Source organism: Lemur catta, chromosome 1 (genome assembly GCF_020740605.2).
Source record: "Lemur catta isolate mLemCat1 chromosome 1, mLemCat1.pri, whole genome shotgun sequence".
NCBI lineage: Eukaryota > Metazoa > Chordata > Mammalia > Primates > Lemuridae > Lemur > Lemur catta.
Genome location: NC_059128.1, coordinates 165,018,595 through 165,039,106, shown reverse-complemented (window position 1 = coordinate 165,039,106; position 20,512 = coordinate 165,018,595).

The window sequence follows — 20,512 nt, the reverse complement described above, 5'->3', positions numbered from 1 at the left end:
TGATGCTGAGGGGAGATGGTGCTACTTTGCTTCAGGCAGGAAGTCTCCTCTATGCCTACAGCTGTAGCAGCGTCAGCTGATGCTAGGACATGGCCCTCCAGGATCTAGGACTTGAGGCACAGATTGGTGTAACAACCCTCTACACGTCATAGCGTCTGGATAATGTGGGCCTGGGAAGGAGGGCTGGGAAGCAGCATAGCGATTAGAAGTCCAGGTTCTGAAACCAGATTGCCTTGGCTCAGATTCTCACTAGCTGTGTGGCATCGGTCAGGCCTGCCCTAAGTATCATGCTGAACCTAGCCTTTCTGGCTCCTGAGAGCTAATTACTCAGCTTTTCCCAGCTCCCTGCTTGGTGATGGTGTATTGATGGACTGAAATCAGCTGTGGTGGGAGTATTCACAGCATGGAAACAAGTCACTAATAAGGGCTTTCTCCACACTGTCCCCTCCCTACCCCCCAGAGCTGATTGTTGAACATCTGCCAGCACACCACTGCCCACTGCTAACATTTACAGGGCTCAGAATAAGAGTATAAATGTAGACTCATATAACGTATATCCAAATATTTAAATGTTACAAATTATTCTAACTAGTAGTCACATATCCTCCTTCCTTGGCAAATATACCTTCCTAATGACCTAGAGTGCCATGTTTAAAACTAGAATTTGAATACTCTTCAGAGTTTCATGTGAGGTGGCAGCAAGGGAAAAGCCAGCCACTACCTGCCTCCTCTTCCCACTCTGCCCCCAGCTCCATCCCATGCCATGTGAGGACCCTGCACATTCAAGCTACCTGGAAACCTTGCAACCACAAAGAGCTGCTCCTTGGCCCCCTCTGGCCTAAGGGTGCACACACGTGGGAGAGGCCCGCTCAGGAGGCCAGCCCTGGGGACAATGCCTGCACAGGGCCTGAAACATTCTCAAGGTCCAAGTTTGGGCAGGGAATGCTAAGGTAGCTGGCTGTGGCCTATAAAGTAGAACAGAGCCTCCAGTTAGGCTGGCACCTTGGTCCCACTGATTCCTCATCCCGCAGGGAAGGACAGGCAAGAGGAGGCCAGAGTGGGGTGCTCCAAAGCCCAGGACCCAGGGCCCCTCCTGCCTGGGTCTAGAGGGGATATTGGCCTTGGGCCGATTATAATCCTTAACTTCTCTGTACCTCAGTTGTTTCTTTTCACTATAAAAATAATTTTTAAATGTAACACTTACCTCCTACAGTCATCATGAGGATTAAATATGTTAATATTTTTGAAGCACTTAGTGTTTGTCCATGAGTGCTTGAATAAAGGCTTGTTATATACATTAAATAAGCAGACATGCCTTGCAGAGCACACTGAACTGGAAAGCTGAAATCCTATACTCTAACCCCTGCTCTGCCACCTATTAACTCAAGGACATTCCTTCACTTCTCTGAGACTCAGTTTCCCTATCAGTAAGCATGGGAGTTGGACCAGACAATCTTTACGGTCCCTTAATTTACCATGGCTTTTGTTTCTAACTAGTGAAAATTTTAGAAAGGATCTTGTATTTATAAGAGAGGGAAAGATGACACAGTTTCCATGGGCGGAAGGGGGCATTTACTCTAGACCTAGCATTTCTGACTCAATTAGAATTTTAACCACATGTAATCAAATGTCATTGAAACTTCTCCCTCCCTAAGACGTATGGCTAGCAGAGTTTCTTTATATCATTTATGGGAGTATAGTATTTCAATGACATTTACATTTGAAGAATCCCAGGCTGAGTCTCTCAGGCCAGGAGTTGGGGAGTGACCTGCCACTCACCAAACCCACGGATCTGACTGGCAGTGAGGTCCCACACAGGTGGCAGCCAGTCTCTACAGGGCCCCCTGCCTGCTCCACCCTCACCCTAGCAGTGCTCAAGGATTCTGCAGCAGCTGTCTATTACATTATAACAAACCAGCCCAAACCTAAGTGATAGAAACAGCCACTGCCTCCTATTATTATGATATTTCACAGGTCTTGGGGCTGACTGGGCTCAGCTAGGTGGCTCTTACTTGTGGTCTCTCATACCTTTTTATGGATTCAGATGGTGGCTGGGGTCATCTCAAAGGCCTCATCCATGTGTCTGGTGCCTGGGTTGGACAGACTCAAGCAGCTGGGAGTTGGAATAGCTGGGGCTTCTCAGCTCTCTCTTTCTTTATGTGAGCTCCACACCTGGTCCCTCCGTATACAGCAGCTTCAGAGTAGCCCTGCTTCTCACGTGGTGGCTCAGGGTGCCAAAGGTGCATGTCCCAAAGAGAGACCTGGGCAGAGGCTCTATCACTTTTCATGACCTAGATTTGGAAGTCTCACAGCATTACTTTTGTTACATTCTATTCATTAGAAGTGAGTCACTAATGTCAGCCTACATACAAAGTAAGAGATATTAGACTCCACCTCTTAAAGGAAGGAGTGTCAAAGAATTTGCAGAAATGCTTTGAAACCACCACAGATTCTTCTCCCCTCACACAGAGATTGACAGAGTTAGAACCAGAGGAAATAGACAGGGACCTCCATTCCCAAGGAAGTTCATGAGGCTTGGAGAAAGACGAAGCCAAACTGAAGTTCTCAGGGACCAAGTCAGGAGCCACGCTGCTCAGAGAAGACTGGGAAAGCCTCCGGCAGAGGAGGGCTTTGTTGACCTCTCTCTTCAGGGCCCAGCACAGGGCCCAGCATGCCAAAGAGCTCAATAAATGAGAATCTCTGCTTTGTGCATGAGGGAACCTGATTTCTCCAAGCCCACACTCTTCTAGACTGTGCTCCTCCTTGGGGAAGACAGTGCCTAGCTGGGGCCAGTTCTGTGATTCTGAAGGAGATGCCTGAAGCAAAGCAGCTCTTTTGAACATTAGATCTACTAAATTCTGATCACTAGAATCTAGAACACCAGATTTTCCCTACAACTAGATTAAGGGTGGGGCCAGCTGGGCAGTATATTTAGTTAATAACCATGTATCAAGATAGGAAGAACACATTTATAACACTAAAGCTCCTCTCAGGAAGAAAGTGGAGTATGATTGAAAGAAATACTCTGATATTCCTTTGACGTTTAACACTCAAAGGGGATGCTTGAGAAACGCTTCAGTTATCTATTGTCACATAACAAGGCACCCAAAACTTAGTGGTTCCAAGCATCAATAATTGACTATTTCTCATGATTGCTATGGAGTGGACAGTTCCTCTGTTGGTCTTACCAGGGTTTACTCATGTAGCTGTATCAGCTGGAGAGTTGGTTGGGCTTCTAGGCCCAAGATGGCATCCCTCAGATGTCTGGAATTTGATGGTGGCTGTTGGCTGGGGCACCTCAGTTCTCCTTCACATGGTCTCTTATGGTGCTAGGGGCTAGACTTGCTTTGTTATGTGTTGGTTTCTGGGCAATGTACCAAGAAGAACATGTCGGGTCTCTTAAGGACTAATCTCATAACTTTCTGTTGGTCAAAACAAGTCACACAGCTAGCCCAGATTCAAGAGATGAGGAAATAGACTCCACCTACTGATGGAAGGAGTGGCAAAGGGGCAGGAATACTGGCATGGGAGGAATTTGTAACCATTTCGTTTCACTCTACCTCAAGAAACAATTGATTCCTTCTAAGGAAAGCAGGTCTTGGAAACTCAGGACTTAGGGACCAGAGCTGAATTGTTTGGGAGCATTAAGCCTGGGGCTGAGCCCTGCCTCTTGCATCCCCCTTGTCTGATCTTACTCCTGCCTCGATCCCTCACCTTTCAGCTGAATGCATATCTTAAAGCCATCTATTTAAAACAGTCCTAAATTGTTAGCCTTACGGGGTACCCACATGCCTTAGTATAGTCCTACCTGTTCACTCTCCTATACCCTGAAATGTGTGGCAAAGATTCTCTGATACCCACTAATGGGAGAATACACAAGAGCCCCCATTGATCTCAGAGACTGAATATACAAATAGAGGGTGACCACACCATATAAAACCCACAACCTCTGCAGTAACCAGTCCAGGAAGCCAAACCATGTCTGCAGCAATTGGCCCAAAATGGTCATGACTTGGTCATTGGCTGCCAGCTGCCAGATGCCAGCTCAGGACCAACCAGAGAAGCCAAATATTCTTGCTAACCCAGTCACGTAGGATGCTTTGCTTGTAGTTAACCCACTTCCTGCTTCTCCATGCCAACAGCTTCCAATCAAACACACCTGAAGCCTTCCCTTTTCTCGCTATAAACCATTCCCACTTCCCTGCCTGCCTTTGAGTCTGCCAAACACAAGTAATGGAGGCTGACTCCCTTGCTATAGCCAACTCTGAATAAATAGCTCCTATTTATTTTCACTAGAATGCTCTTCATTTATTTCCACAATCCCAGGGGTTTCTCTCTAAAAAGGAATATGGAAGTAAGTCTTGTTGAGAAACGATGATGGTTTGAGCTAAGATGGTAGCAGCGGAGCAGGTGAAAAGTGGAAGCTTTCAAAAATATTTTGAAAAGAAACTGTAGGAGTTGCTGGTAGATGCAGTCTGGGGTGAGAGACAAAGAGCGTGTTAATAATGACAGCAAGTATTGGGCCCTAAGCAACTGGGTGATGACGGTACCACTGTCTGAGATGGTGAAGATTGGATCAAGAGTTCAGTTTTAGACATTTTGAGATTAGACTTGAAGGCATAAATTTGGGAATCATCAGATCTATGGGGCTTAAAGTCATGACATTGGGTGAGATCATACTGGGGAAACACCAGTTCTTTTATTCAATAAATATGAAGTAAGCACTCACTACATGCCAGGCATTGCATTAAGCTTTGTGTATTTAGTGGGTGTCAATAGAAAAGCCAAATTCTGTAAAAGATTTTAAAAAGGTTTATTCTGGGCTAAATGTGGCTGACCATGGCCCAAGGCAGTTGGGTTACAGTTTAGTTTTACACATTTTAGAAAGACCAGAATTATAGGTAAAATCATAAATTAATACATGGGAGGTACACATTGCTTTGGCTCAAAAAGGCAGGACATCTCGAAGCTGGGGTTTAGGGATTCTTTAGTTGGTAATTGACCAAGAATATTCTTTGTCCAAAAATTTGGAGTCAGTAGGAAAGAATGCTTAAATTAAGGGTAAGGGCGGGAAGGGGCCTCTTATCTATCATGTGACACCATGCCAGCAAAAAAAAAAAAAAAGACCTATTTAACTAGATTTTATGGATTATAAGGCATGACTTAACCCTTGCCTTGCATGGCCTTAGGTCTTGTTTATAATTTGCTATCTTATTGCCAAAAAGAATCTGTTTTGTCAGTCTTATGACCTCTATTTTAATATTAATGCTCGTCAGTTGTTGTGTCTAAATTCCAAAGGGAGGGAGCATAATGAGGCATGTCCAACCTCCCTTCTCATCATGGCCAGGTACTCAGTTTTAAGGTTTTTCTGGGGTTCCGTTGGTCAGCAGTGGGTCCATTCAGTTGGCAGAGAGTTTAGGATTTTATTTTTACTTTACATGGGAGAAAACAGAGACCATGGCCCTGGCCCACGAATCAGAAGTATATGTCTGAGTTAACAATAATATGTTATACACTTAAAAAATTGTTAAGGGTGTATAACTCATATTGTGTTCCTGCCACAATAAAATATTTCTTTTTTAAAAAGTGTATAATCTGTTGGGAGACTTGGCTATTATTCAATTATTCATGCAGGTAAATAAGAAACAAGTACTATGAGAGGAAGTAATGAGGGATGTGACCCAGTAGGGGACTCCTGAGCTGAGACTTAACTCCATGATGACTTGTTAGCTAGGTGAAGTGGGAAGGGAAATCATTTGAGGCCAGGGGAAGAGCATGAGGGAAGGTCCTATGGAGGGAGGAAGCTTGCTATGAGGCACAGACAAGAGGCCAAAATCCCCAAGTATGGCCCCCTGACCAAATCTAAACTTCACAGAACAAACCCCTTTATTAAAAGGATTTGTTCTGTAAAATTTGGATTCAATCAAAAGACCACACTCAAGGATCCAGAAGGCCACATGTGGCCCCAAGGCTGCAGGTTCCCCACCGCTGCTAAGTCACTGGAGGATTTTAATTGTGGAGGGTGCAGGATCAGATTGGTTTAAAATACAGGTTCCCAGAAACCCCATCCTAGAGATTCTGACTTAGGAGGCCTGGAGACCTAGGTTTCCAGCAAGCACCCCAGGGAAGGCTGTCACATACAGGAAGTCCTTGAACTCTCACCTGAAGTTCTGGGACACCCCTATTCTGCAAAGCACTGCTAACCATCCAGTGACACTAAACAAGACTTGGGCACTGCAGAAATTTGCCTTAGAAAGGGACACCTGTGGGGTTTTATCGAGGCCAGATGGTGCATAATTAAAATAGAACAAAATGCACTGAAAGGAATGTGCTTCTTCGCGGGGACAGAAGGCAGGAGACTCTGTCAGCCTGCTAAGCATGTGTGTCCTCCTGAGACAGCCTGGCTTTGCATAGTTTCTTTCCTGTTCATGAGGTTAAACCCAGAATGACTTTCCAGTAGCCAGATTTCAAAACTGCAAGTTCCTGATTCCTAAGACATGTTTGGAGAGTATCAGCTCCAAACTTTGGGATATCCCTGTCCAAACTCCTCTCCCAACTCTCCTTGATGCTGGAACAAATCTCTTCCCTGAGAAAGAGGCCAGTGCCTGCAATGTTTGTCTTCTGCTTGCTAAGTCGTGGACAATTATCACTGTAGCTCAGCCACCCCCCGCCCCCCACTGCGCGCGCTTCTACACAATGATTTGTCTTCTTGCCCCTTGAATTCCTGAACTGAAAAATAGCCAAGGGAGAATAATCAGCAACTGTGAATTTGTTACCTCTAAAATTTGAGGGTTTATTTTAAAAACAAACATAATCTAAAGGAAATAAAGACAAAAAAGTATTTTAATGCTTCTTCCTAGTCTCATGAGAATCAAGGCAGGTGATGGTGGCGTGAACTAAGGTTGTGACGGTGGAGATGGAGAGAAATCAACTGAATTGTGAAACAGTTTGGAGGTAAAAGCAACTGCAATTCCACCATCATTACATCTTTGCCTAGACTGCAAAAGAAGTCTCAAATAATTACTGAGATTTTTCATGATCAGAGAGTGACAGGATTAGGGCAAGCCCTTTCCTAAATCCCATTAGAATACAAACGTCCCAAAAAAGATAATACCACCTCAGTCCCTGTCAAGCCTGTCACCTTTGTGACCCGACCCTGAGAAGGAGCAAGGTACAGCAATCTCCAGCCCAAAGGCCTACCTGGCCTGGCAGGTAAAGTAATGAGTGAAGCAGGCCCCCCTGTAAGAGGATGAACAGCGGCCAACACTGTTGCCAGGCAACAAGAGGAGTGGGCAGAAGGACAGGTATCTATAGATCAAAGCAGCCTCTGGAGACAGCAGCTTCTCCAGCCGAGCCGTTGTGAGCACTTGACAACGTGGGCACAGGATTGCTGGAGTTTCCAGTTTTCTAAGAGAATCCAGAAACGTGGATTTTTTTTTTTTTTTTTTTTTTTGAGACAGAGTCTCCTTTGTTGCCCGGGCTAGAGTGAGTGCCGTGGTGTCAGCCTAGCTCACAGCAACCTCAAACTCCTGGGCTCAAGCGATCCTCCTGCCTCAGCCTCCCGAGTAGCTGGGACTACAGGCATGCGCCACCATGCCCGGCTAGTTTTTTCTATATATATTTTTAGTTGGCCAGATAATTTATTTCTATTTTTAGTAGAGACGGGGTCTCGCTCAGGCTGGTCTCGAACTCCTGACCTTGAGCGATCCACCCCCCTCAGCCTCCCAGAGGGGTAGGATTACAGGCGTGAGCCACCGTGCCCGGCCGGATTTTTTTTTAAAGTGTGAGATACCTTAATTTTTTAACATTGGAATTAACTCAAACTTTTAAAAAACACTCTATGGGAGAAAGAAGAGAAGAAAAACAGGATCTGTAGGTCAAACTTCACAGTAATTTTGGAACACCTAACCTAGTATGTTTAAACACTAACTTGTTTAACCCTTATATTCATTCTATGAGGTTAGGTGTGATTGTGCCTATTCTGCAGGTGAGAAAACTGAGGCTCAGAGGGTGTGGAACTTGCTCTACATTATTCCAAGGTTGTGAGCCTGAGTTTCTATATTTATAAATTGAGGAAGGAGTGGGTTCTGAGCCTCCTGAAGTTGTGTGCAAAGGTCTGTACAAATGAAAACTTGTGCATTTTTCTCAGAAACGGATCCATAGGCTTCATCCTATTTTCAAAGAGATCCCTGATCCAAACATCAGGTTGAGCATCCCCACCCCAGAGAGGAATGGATGAATTACACGGGTAGTCACATGTCCAATAAACAGGAGGAGATGTTCGGCTTCCCTGTGGTGAGGAAAATGCAAATAAAAGAACCAGGCTTGTCTGAAAGACTAAGCTGTGCCTGTCTAAGTGTGCACGGCCGCCACAGTGAAACTGTAAATGGCTTATTAAATCAGCTATGGCTCCTTTGGTCACTTGCTCCTCTCTTGGGTAACTGTGGTGCTTCTAGAACTAATACCTGCTGATGTGCTGCCAGGATGTCACAATTCTGTACACCAACCTTCAAGGAACAATTCTAAAGCTCAGTGCTTCAGAGTACATTGCTCAAGGCTGATTCTAGCTGTTTCAAAACATTTGTGTGTCTCTTTAATCATTTTACAACAGCCTGACTTCCTTTCTATTTCAAAAAGATTTTCAGTAAAAATCATGAAATGAAACTAATGATAATGATCAGATAAGAAATGCAGACTGAAAATATTTCTATTATTGTATTGCATATGTATAATTATGCCAATAAAATCAATTTTAAAATTAAACAAATATATTACAACAAAGAAAGATAATGATTAATATTTTAAAGTTATATTAATGTAATTTTTGAAAAAAGAAAAAAATTACCTACTTCATCTCAGTAATGCTATAACACTGTAATTCTTAACTTCTGCAAATACCAATGATTTTTTAAAAATTTGCATATTCATGTTAAATAGACAAAATAGCCAGATTTGTTCACCTGTCTTCACTCCCAGTTCATTAAATAATGATTTTTATTAATTTTAACTTTGAAAAGTTTCTTTCACACAAAGCAATAGATAAAGCATTAGGAAAAGACTTCAACCTAAAGATAAGTTTGACAGAGATTCATAAAAATCCCATTTCACAATAAATGCCAGAAATTACACCATTGTTCCCATCTTTGTTTCTTCAGGATTGATCTCAGTGGATTTTAAATGTCTCTGCAATTGAAACATTTCTACTAAAATATTTTCACCAGAAAACCTATCATAAACTTCTATTACATTTTGTAAAATCTCTGGAGGTTTTCCTCTTCTACAAACATTGGAGAAAATGACTGAATAGTGAACTCTGACATGATTTGATCTGCTGCTATAGAGTAAGCGGCCAGCACTTGGTGAAAAAATGATAAAGGCATTCAAACATCACCCTTCTGGTTCCTTGGCAGTGTAAGACCAGCACCATTGATCATTCCCCCTGGCACACTTTTCTTCAAAATTTGATTCTCTTTTCTATGGAATTGTCTATTTCTTTATTTTTGGTAGCTGTTGCATTGTTCATGGCTTTCTCCAAAATTTCGTGTTTTTTTTTTTTTTTTTTTGAGACAGAGTGTCACTTTGTTGCCCTGGCTAGAGTGAGTGCCGTGGCGTCAGCCTAGCTCACAGCAACTTCAAATTCCTGGGCTTAAGTAATCCTACTGCCTCAGCCTCCCGAGTAGCTGGGACTACAGGCATGCGCCACCATGCCTGGCTAATTTTTTCTATATATATATATATTTTAGTTGGCCAGATCATTTCTTTCTATTTTTAGTAGAGACAGGGTCTCACTCTTGCTCAGGCTGGTCTCGAACTCCTGACCTCGAGCGATCCACCCGCCTCGGCCTCCCAGAGTGCTAGGATTACAGGCGTGAGCCACCGCGCCCAGCCTCTCCAAAATTTCTGTGCACCGACCTTCAAGGAACAATTTTAAAGCTTGGTGCTTCAGAGTACATCACGCAAGGACAATTCTAACTGAAAATATTTTTGTGGTTTTGTTAATATCAGACAAGAAAAATTGCCTCCAGCATCACGGTTTATTTTGAATCTCCTGTTTAAGCACGAGAACGTGTGGGACCACAGGGGTTGGATACACAAACCACACCAGACATGAGCGAGAATTATTGAGAACCATTATAAATGGAAAGATGCATATCAGTAAGGGAAGATGGAAAATATGGTCGTATATCTGAACCATAGAATTTCACACAGCCACTGATAAATTAGATTTGTGCTGGTTGACTTAGAAAGATTTCCACAATGTTTTATTAAATGAGAAAAGAAAGAGGACTAAAAGTGTTTGTTTATCAACAACAGCAAGGCCCTATACATGTGAATGTGTGACTTTAAATGATTGTGAGAGCCTGGAGAAGAACTCCTATGAAGAGAAGGAGCCATACACTCCTGGTTTATCAGGGAGAAGGGAGGGGAAGGGCCAAGGTAAGAAAAAATAAGCTATAGATAAAAGAGAATAAAAAAGAGTGGCATAATAGAAATCAGCATGAAAGCTATCATTCCACTGTTATAAAGTTCTATGTGTGTGTTTGCACATAGCCACAAAGAGCTATGAAAAGGGAAGGTGGGCAGACTCCCCAGCACTGTCTGCTAGAGCTTTGCACTGTCCAAATGATGGAAATCTTGTACATTTGCCCTGTCCAAAACAGTAACTATGAGGCTACTGAGCTCCTGAGCACCTGAAATATGGTTACTGTGACCAAGGAAGTGAATCTTTAACTTTAATTTTAATTAATTTAACTTAAATAGCCAGCACAGCTATAGATAATTATTTTCTATAAGCAGTAGTTATAGTTTATTTGTATTTTCTTTTTTCTACTCTCCTATAGTGTTTAAATGTTTCTATATTTATTGTGTAATCAGAAAAAAAATTAGGAAGAAGCAACATGTGCAGTGATTTTAAGAGCTCAGACTTAGGTCCAGACAACCTGGTTCAAATGCTAGTCTTGCTACTTCAGTGCTTGTAATTTTGAGCAAATTACTTAACTTCAAATAACTTTCCTGACTATGCCTCAGTTTCCTCACCAGTAAAATGGGCATGATTATAAGACCTATCTCATGAGGTTATTATGAGGATTAAGTGAGTTTATAAAGTTATAAAATTGTTAGAACAATTCTTAGCACATGACGTTTGATAAGATTCACAAATATAACTATTTCCCATTGTACTTGTCAAGGGTCTTAGTTACAGCTAATAGAAGACTCTGCCTAAGAAATTTACTGAATAGATACTGGTGAGCTCACAAAAAATGTTGATCTGTGTGGAGGACCAAATTCAAAGCCCAGTGAGCAGACCCCAAATGATATCTCATTACTGGTTCTGGTGAGGAAGTCACGGATGCCAATATGTGTTATCTGGGATCAATTGCTTCCCTTGTATTCCTGAGTGAAAGTTCTGCCTGGTGTATCAGATTGGCAGAGCCTAGATCCCATGTCTGTGCCCTAGCTGCAAGGGAGTCTAGGAAAGCAAGCCCTATATCTAGCACTTTCAATTTCTGTTGGGAGCTCCCCCAGATTAAAAAGGACTTCATTTTCTGGGCAGCCAAAAACAAATGATAAAAAATATATATATACTACAAATGCTATTTAAACTAGGCAAAGGCATGGGAGAGAGGAGAATTAATGTAAAATTTTTAAGTACGCCTGGATTCTAGACTCATTAAATGCCTTTAGAGGTATCCGTAGCTCTCGGCGCACTGTTTTTCCTATCTGCAAAATCAAAGTGTTGAATTAGATAAGCTCTCTGGATGTTGATGGCTGTGAAATGCCACATTCTCTGATAATCTCTGTAGTTGGCATGACTTCAAACAAAAGATTGAGAAGATCTCATAATTATGCTGAAAAAAATGATTTTGTCTGAAGTCAGCTCAAAATTTTTATAGGTGGGGTATACATTTTTATAGGAATTTTTATCCCTATCTTTAAAGTATCTTGCTAATATTACACTGTTGGTTATTGGAAGAGTTGAGAGGAGACCCTCAATCTCTAGACCCCAAAGCCAGTCCTCTTGTGCTCCCTGAAATGGATCAGGCTACCTTTCAAGGGGAGAGAAAGAGGTGAGGAAAAGGACAAGAAAAGGTAGATTATGGGCTGGGTGTGGTGGCTCACTCCCGTAATCCTAGCATTCTGGGAGGCTGAGGTGGGAGGATCCCTTGAGGTCAGGAGTTTGAGACCAGCCTGAGTAGGAGAGAGACCCCGCCTCTACAAAAACAGAAAACTTGGCCTGGCATGTGATGCACACCTGTGATCCCAGCTACCCTGGAGGCTGGGGCAGAAGGATCGCTTGAGCCCAGGAGTTTGAGGTTGCTGTGAGCTACGACGACACTACTGCACTCTACCTGAGGCAACCAAGCAAGACTGTCTCAAAAAAGAAAAAAAGAAAAAAAAAAAAAAGATAGATTATCCTTCTGAAAAGACCTTTGGAACTTCATAGCTTTTTTTTTTGTTTTAGCCACAGTCAGAAGTATGGGGGGAAAAAAATCTTGGCTGCCTCTCCCATATTTGCCACGAGAGTTACTAGGGTTCTTTTAGGCTTTTCCTCAGAATTGCTATAACATATTTTTAGGATTATCCCTATTTCATCTGAAAGTTTTTCTTTAAATGTACAGCTTGCATGTACATGTTTGTTTAAGTTGTGTTGAAATCTCAAGTATGATTCCATGACATCTCAATTTCTTTTCCTGTGGGAGATGTACCTCTTATTTTATAAGCCGAAGCCAGGGCTTTCCAAAGTTTTTCACATCCTGGTAATCATCAAAATGGTATTTGTGCAGTACATGAGGCTTGTTCAGATCCTGAAGTGTCTAGGGGACTCCAGCCCTCAGCCACCCCAGTCCTAGCCCCGCTGCCCTGGGAACTGAGGACATCAGCAACGCTGCTGTCTGCATCCCTTTCACACACCAGTGTGTGAGGCACTCCTCAGAAAGGGCTGGCCTCAGCCCCTGGGAAACGGGTTTGATAGCAAAGGACTCTTTACACACCATGTTACAGGCATGGATCTGCTGAAGCATGCAGTGAGTGTATCAGAAAGGGAAGATTTCACAAAAGTGGAGAGAACCCTGGAATAGCCCAGTGCCCATCAGCAAGAAGGAATGGGCAAACAAACTATAGTGTTTCATACCATGGAATTTATTTGTTCATAAAAAGGAAAGAACTAGCGATTGTTGCATACAATCACTGTGTCCAGAGCACACTGAGTGAAAGCCAGCACAAAAGAGAACATATTGTATTATTCCATTTATTCAAGTTTTAGAACATCCAAAACTCATTTATGGGGGTGGGAGGGGTGGTGGGAGTGGGGATTGACTGGGAAGGTGTGTGAAGGAATCTTCTGGGGTGACGGCAGTACTCTGTATTTTGTGTTACACAGTGTGTGCATTTGCCACTTAAGATTAGTGCATTCACAGTATATAAGCTTTATCTGAAAAACAGACCAATAAAACACCATAAACAATCATTGACCCTCCAGTTGATGATATGCATGCTGAAGTATTTAGGAGTGAAATATACTGGCATCTGCAACTTACTTTGAATTTCATCAAAAAATATGATGGAATGATGGATGGATGAAGAAATGAAGAGTTGGATAGATATGTGATAGAGCAGGTAAAATGTTCATGGTTGAATTGAGGTGGGGGTATATGGATATTCACTGTATAAATTGTTTCAAATTTTCTGTATGTTTAAAAACTTTTATAATAAAATATTAGAGAAAATAGTGAAATGATGTTAATGTGAGCAATTCATAAAAATTATTTATTCAGGGTAGGGAAGGTCTTGTGTATTTATAGATGCTAAAGAATTCTAGAGCAGAAAAGGGTCTAAGAGATCTATTTCAGCAAACTCATTTAACAGATGAGAAAACTGAGGTCCAGAAAGATAAGTGACTGGCCCTAGGTCACACAGCCATTTGGTGGCAGGCCAGACCTAGCCTGCCAAGGCTCAGAATGTTCTCAGTTCTATCATTTAGGAAAGGTTTTGGCCCCAACCTTAAGCATTGATATCAAATGTATTTTAGAATCTTGGAGTTTTATTTCTATCTAATAATATATTTCTGCAAATTATGATCCTTGGGATCTACCCAAGCAATTAGTTCAAAGACAATTTTATAAAGTTTGTAGACACTGGGATTTTAAAAAGAATGAAACAGTACTTTATTTTAAGCAGCTTAATTAAAGTCTTTAGCTAGCTACTTCATCTATTTATTGCTTTATTCTAGAGTGTTTTTGCAATGCCCAACTTCTTTGGCAGAACACAGAGAAATATAGTTATTAATTACTATTATCATAACCACTTCATGAAGCAATAACTACTCAGACTTTCACCCATACTTCCTAGGAGCAAAAGTTTCACACCAACATTCCTCCAAGACAAGCAACTTCAGAGCAAAATATTCATATGAATCATCAAGAGCTATTATTAAATCCTTTTCAGAGTTTCTGAGTCATTACCTAAAAGAAGATTTAACTTAGGTTTAATTTGAGAAGAAAATAGAGGGCTAGCATTTAATATTTTTTCTTTTCCTTTAAAGAGTTCTGGTCCTTGACCAGGCCTCCTTGTGCAGCCCTTGCCCTCCCTACCGCTCTTCCTATGGGAGAAGTAGACTCCTTCTCCCATTGATCCTCTGTAAAATGAACAATGTGTCTATAAAGAATATATTCAGTCCTCTTCCTATTTCTGTCAAGGTGGTTTACAAGCATGGGATGCTGTTCCACTACCCCCAAATCTAGATTGTGACCTATAGAAGCAAATGCAAGCATGCATCTTATCAATCTTGCAAATTATTAATAATACCCCAAAAGGGTGAGAACCCCCTGGAGAGACAGAAGGCTGTCTAGAGTAGGTGTGTGGGGATGAGCGGCTGCAGCCTGGGAAGACAGCTGGGCAGGTACAGCAGGCAGAGAGGATGGTGGAGGAAGGGCTCTAAATTCTGCTCTTCCCTCTCCACGGCCTGGCTTTGAGTGGATCACTACTTGTCCCTTTGCCTTTGAAACTGGCAGCATCAGCACAGGCTGCCAGCGTTGTCAGGGTGCATGAAAGTATTGCAGAAGCCCTGCGGGGGTGAAAGTTGATGAAACAGGACTGACCAGCTGATGTTTAACATCCTTTCATTCACCTCTTCCCCCTCAAATTCCCTGGGCAGACAGATTCTAATCAAGGAGACTGTGGCCCACAGGAGTCGCCTGGTAGAGTGGCACCAAAAATAGTAGCCTATCGAATTCTGCAGTGTCGGGAGCATCCAGCTCTGGGGCTTGTCCCTTCCTCTGTCCTTTAACCCACCTGGAGGGATTGAGCTTTTCCTTAAAACACATTACTAGACAGGATAGATTAAAACAGGAACATGATTTCCCAGGGCAAAATAACTTTCCACCTAAAGACAACAAATGGAACAAAAATTCAATAAATCATAGAACTTACAGAGCAATAGCTTAAAATAAACACAATAAATATAACCTAAAGAGATAAAGTGTATTAACAATATGAAGCAGGAAAAGGAAGTTTCAGAGTTATGTATACACTCGTGAAAACTTATCAAATTGTATACTTTAAATATGTGCAGTTTATTTTAGGTAAATTATACCTCAATGAAGCTGTTAAAAGGAAACTAAAAACTTACCGACAAAACACAATGCAAAACTGATAATATCACCCTATTTAACACCCTTCAATGGTTTTGCAATTCTCTTAGGGTGAAGTCCAGTCTCTGCAACGTATCTTGGGAAGTGTGTATGACCTGGCCCCTGCTCTGTCTCCCTTCACCTTTCCCATGCCCGAACTCTCAAATAGGGGCCCCAGAGAGCCTGCGTTTCTTCCAATTCCTGAGTTCACTTCCAAGCATTTGCATCCCCGCGCTCCCCCTCTGCACACACATACACATTTACCTGGAGAGCTGCTCTAGGCTTCTGCTTAGCTGTCCCCTCCACCCTGCTTTCACCGACCACCTCCTCTCCCCTGATGTCTGGGTCAGGAGCCCTCCTGTGTGCACCTGTAGCGCTCTGGGCTTTCCATACCTTACAGTGTATCACTCTGTCTTGTGAGTGCCTGTTTACTTCTCTGAAGCTCTTCATTATCCTGTGAGAATGTATCCTGGCTCCAGTGCCTTGGACACTGTCTAGAATACGGTATGTTTATTTGGTGATTCAATCAAGAAATCAGTGGGATGTAGAGGATTCCACAGTATATCTTAACATATAAACTTAAAGGAGACCCAGGACAACTCTGTAAAAGGGGGAGCGGCAGGGTGGAACAGTGGTCAGAGCCCAGCATGGCAGGCAGGGTTGGGTTCTGACATCAGCTCTGTCAGTAGCGTGACCATGTGGGAGTTCCCCAGCCTCACTGTGCCCCACAGTAGCCTTAGCCATTAAATGGAGATAGTAGTGATACCTACTTCATTGGGCTGTTTTAAGGATTAAATGAAATAATCTTTGTAACTTTAGGTCCAATGCCTAATTTGGCCTCACAAATGTTAACTTTAACCAAACAAAACAATGTGATAGTCCAGAAGAGCAAAAAGAACTAAATAATAATAGAAGCCAATTAAAAAAATGTTTCTGGTATTGCCAAAACAGGAAGGCCAGTTTAGGGTCAAGTAGCTGACTCGCTCAGTGGTAGCTCGAACTTATAGCTTTGCCTGTGAGTTGTTCTGCCCAGCTTTCCTGCAGTGTGTCTTTGATGAGTCTAAGGATGTTGAGGTTTGAGTTTCATGTTTTAGGGCCTTTTGAGTTTCTTCAAAACCCCGCTGAAGTAATACCTGGAGGTGAGGAGCCCGTAAGAATGTTCCAGCTAGGGAAGGCAGGGAGGAGAGAGATGTCGCTCTCAGCTTCCAGGTGAGAAGCCCCTTGCAGTGGAGACTGTGCTGTGCTGCCCAGACCCACCGCTCCAGACTGAAGCACTCCTTCCCCAGTTTCCAGCTGTGTTGATGGCTGAACTCAGCTGGGACCCATCTGGGAATTGCCATGGCTAGAGAGAGCCACCCCACCCAGAGTCACTCGCTTCCCAGGGGCAGCCTGCATCTATGAATAACAGCTGGTTGATGTAGGAGTGCAAAGGCCTGGCCCTCTCACACCAACTGGGGATGACTCTGAGGCCATTCCAGCTCCAGAACTCCCTGTAGGATTGGCCTCTGTTGCGGTTGCATAATACTTCAACATTTCTGTCTGCCTAATATGTGCCTGAGGGCACTTCTCAACAAACTTTTGCCCTCAAATCTCAGGCTCAGAACCTGCTCCTCTGGAAACAGGACCCATGACACCCATCTCTTGACCCATTGGGCCCCTCGATACCCATGTATCCATGTGCCACTCGGCAAGGAGCCAATGCAGGGATTGGCCACTTTCTCTGAAACCAAAACAATAGGGCAGTGAAGAGTGTCTCGGATAGGAAGAATAAAGGAATATTGCCATCATCCTTAGGAATTTGACAAATGGAGTTGTATTTCAGGATAAGTAACATTTTGGAGGGAAGTCTTGAATTCACTGAATGGTTTAAAGAAAAAGGATATCTGGGGGAAAACTGGGAGATCAAGACATGGATGACGGAACCATCCAACTAAAATGCAATAAACTCCGTGAGGGCAGGGATTTTCATCTATTTGTTCACTGCTGCACCTCTAGCACCTAAAACAGTGTGTGACATATAGAAGTATTAGGTAGATATTTATTGAGTCAATGAATATGGAGGTCAGCAGGGGAGAGGTGGATGGGGAAGGAGGCAAAGCTAAGAGCAAGTTAAAATGTGACAATTCAAGTCCTCAAGTGAGGCAGGGACACTTGAGCTCAACTCAGGCTTTGCTACTTACTAGCTCTGTGACTGCTGGAAAATCATTTCACCTCTCCAGGCCTCAGTTTTATCATCTATACAATGAGACTCATGTTAAATACAGTGACTGCAGACTAAATAAAATGATTTAGGTGAAATACCTTGTACATAGTAGACTCTCAATTTCCTGTTCATAAGTGCGCACATATGGTACTTACGTATACATGTGTCAACACACACAAAATCTCAAGGGATTCTAGGGTGGTAGTGTTTATAATATGCTTCCAGATCCCCAAGAAGAAGAATTATGGTATAAAAGGCTGGTTTGTCAGTTGTAAAAGGCCTGATAACATATTGGCTTTGAGGGTGACACAAATCAATGCAAAAACCACATTCTGGCCAAGTGGAGCCTATGAAATAAATTTGCAAGGCTGCACTAGCCCACTAATTTGAGTCCTAACCATATTACTAATTTTATAGTCACTTAAGCAAATAAGTGTTTCAAAACACCCTTTAGAAAGTCATCTAATTTGTAAGGGGACTTTTGGTTTGAATTGACCATTTGAGATACTGCTGCTGAGGCTTGACTATTCAGCTTTGCCTCAGAGCAAAACGGTTATGCCTGACAGAGGACAGGCCATTTGACCCTTTTATCTCTGCCCAAGCATTCTAAACCCCCCCCAGCTCCGGACACAAGATTGGCTATGTTATCTATAGAGTTACCATGGTATCTAAGCTGCACAATCCATTTGACTTCAGTTTCATTAAATATGGGGTGGAAGTGAAGAGGCTGCCAAGGAGGACAAATGGCTTCACATAAATCCTTTAATTCCAGGGAATTGTTGGAAATCAAGCACAACAATACAAGTTTCATTTTGTGCCTCTTTTACTTTAATTGACAAAATAATCATGCACTTATTTTGGAGACAATGTTCTGCTTTCCATGACACCATTATTGCTGATTTGGACACTGTGGTTCTCCTCCCTCCTCATTGAATAGCAGCCACAAAATTGGAACAGAATTGACCCCTCACTTAATCCTATTCCTCTTGGCACAGTGACTGCTTTAGGTTGCCCAGGCCTAAGTCAATCAGCTCATAGCCTTCCTATGACCACAGGGATTGGTTCAGGCCTGGCCCAATCAGTGCAAAGCTAAGGACTCCCCCTTGGGCACATATAAGGGGAAGCAGCCTTGAGTGGGGCCCTCACCGTATACGTTAGAGTCCAGCGAGAGAGAGAAACTGAATCATAGAGCCCCTGGATCAGGTAATCCCGAAACCCGTATACCTCTGAGAAACCCATATATTTCTGAGATATAAGCTAAAAAGGTTTAAATTGGATCTTCTGTTACTCATAACCAAAAACTTCATAAATAATGCATGTCCATCAGCAAATAGAAATGTGTTTGCATTTCTAAAACTGTATTTGATTTCTTCCTACATTTCGTGACAGGGGTCTCAGCCCACAATCCCATGTAGTGGTATGCATAATATAAGTAGATGGTCTTAATTAAGCAAAATGATTTTTCTTCACAGCTGAAGTAGAATTTAATTCCTAAATTTGCCACTTGTTTGTACATGAACTGCATTTGAGCTATGTAATTCTGGTCATTCTGGCTACTTCCATGAATGGTGATTAAGCAATAAAAGCTCAGAATGTTATGCAGAATCAGAATTAGATCTGGCACCCACCTGACTGATCCAATATCAATGAGGCAATCAGACAGGCAAAACGCATAAACACTCATTATCCAATGAATGGGTTAGTAGAAATTAAAGTGAGTGCCAACACCCTCTACAGGGATAACCTCAAAAGGCCATCTTCTCTTTCTTGCTTGTCAACAAGGAAGAGCAGATGGGTTTGTTTAAGGAAGTTTGGGATGACGTTTATCAGTGAACTTACCTGCACTTTTCTACCTGTCCATCTTGTTTGGTCTCACACAATTAGTTAGCAGCATTTACTTACAAATATACCTGACATAAAGCTAGGAAGTAGGCTTCCCTCTCCTAGCAAGAAATTCAATCAGAACCACGCAGGTGCTCATGTCTCAAAAATAAATAAGAAGAGGGGAACAATTGGATAATTCTAGTAGTTTTCAATGGTGTTTTTTGAAAGCCCAGAATGTTCTAGCTGGGAATGACAAGAATGCAGACCACAGACTGAACTGGGAGGTTTTCAGCCGTATTGAATGATACCTGAAAAATCCATAATTCTTCCAATGGACTTGGTTTACTGGTTTAAATGTAAGGAAATAACACCTGCTATAAATAAATTACATTTTAGTGTATGGGGTAAACTGCATAAACAGTCTTAATTCTTCACCCATCTCTGTATCCATTCCTACTTGTTACCACATATGTGACTTTGCAGTTCCTCTTACTAAGAAGCAGAGTATATTTCCCTGCCCCTTGACTTTGGGTTCAGCTATATGACTTGTTTGGCCAATGGAATATTGGTAAGCAGGTATGACCAAAGGTTGGAAAATCACTTGTGTAATTGCTCCTTGCTTCAGTGCTGTGACCAAGAGAAGAACATCTTGATCTAGCCTGCTGGTCCCAGGGGGAAGATGAGAAATGCGTGCAGCAGAGTCAGTCCCAGCCAAGCCAGCCCAGAACAGCTAACTCCTGGCTAGCTGCAGGGCTGCAGACACATAAGCTAAATAAATGCCCATGTTGCACACTGTTGAGATTGTGTGGTTCTTATATAGCATCATTGTGGCAATTGCTAATTAATGGAGTGTCAA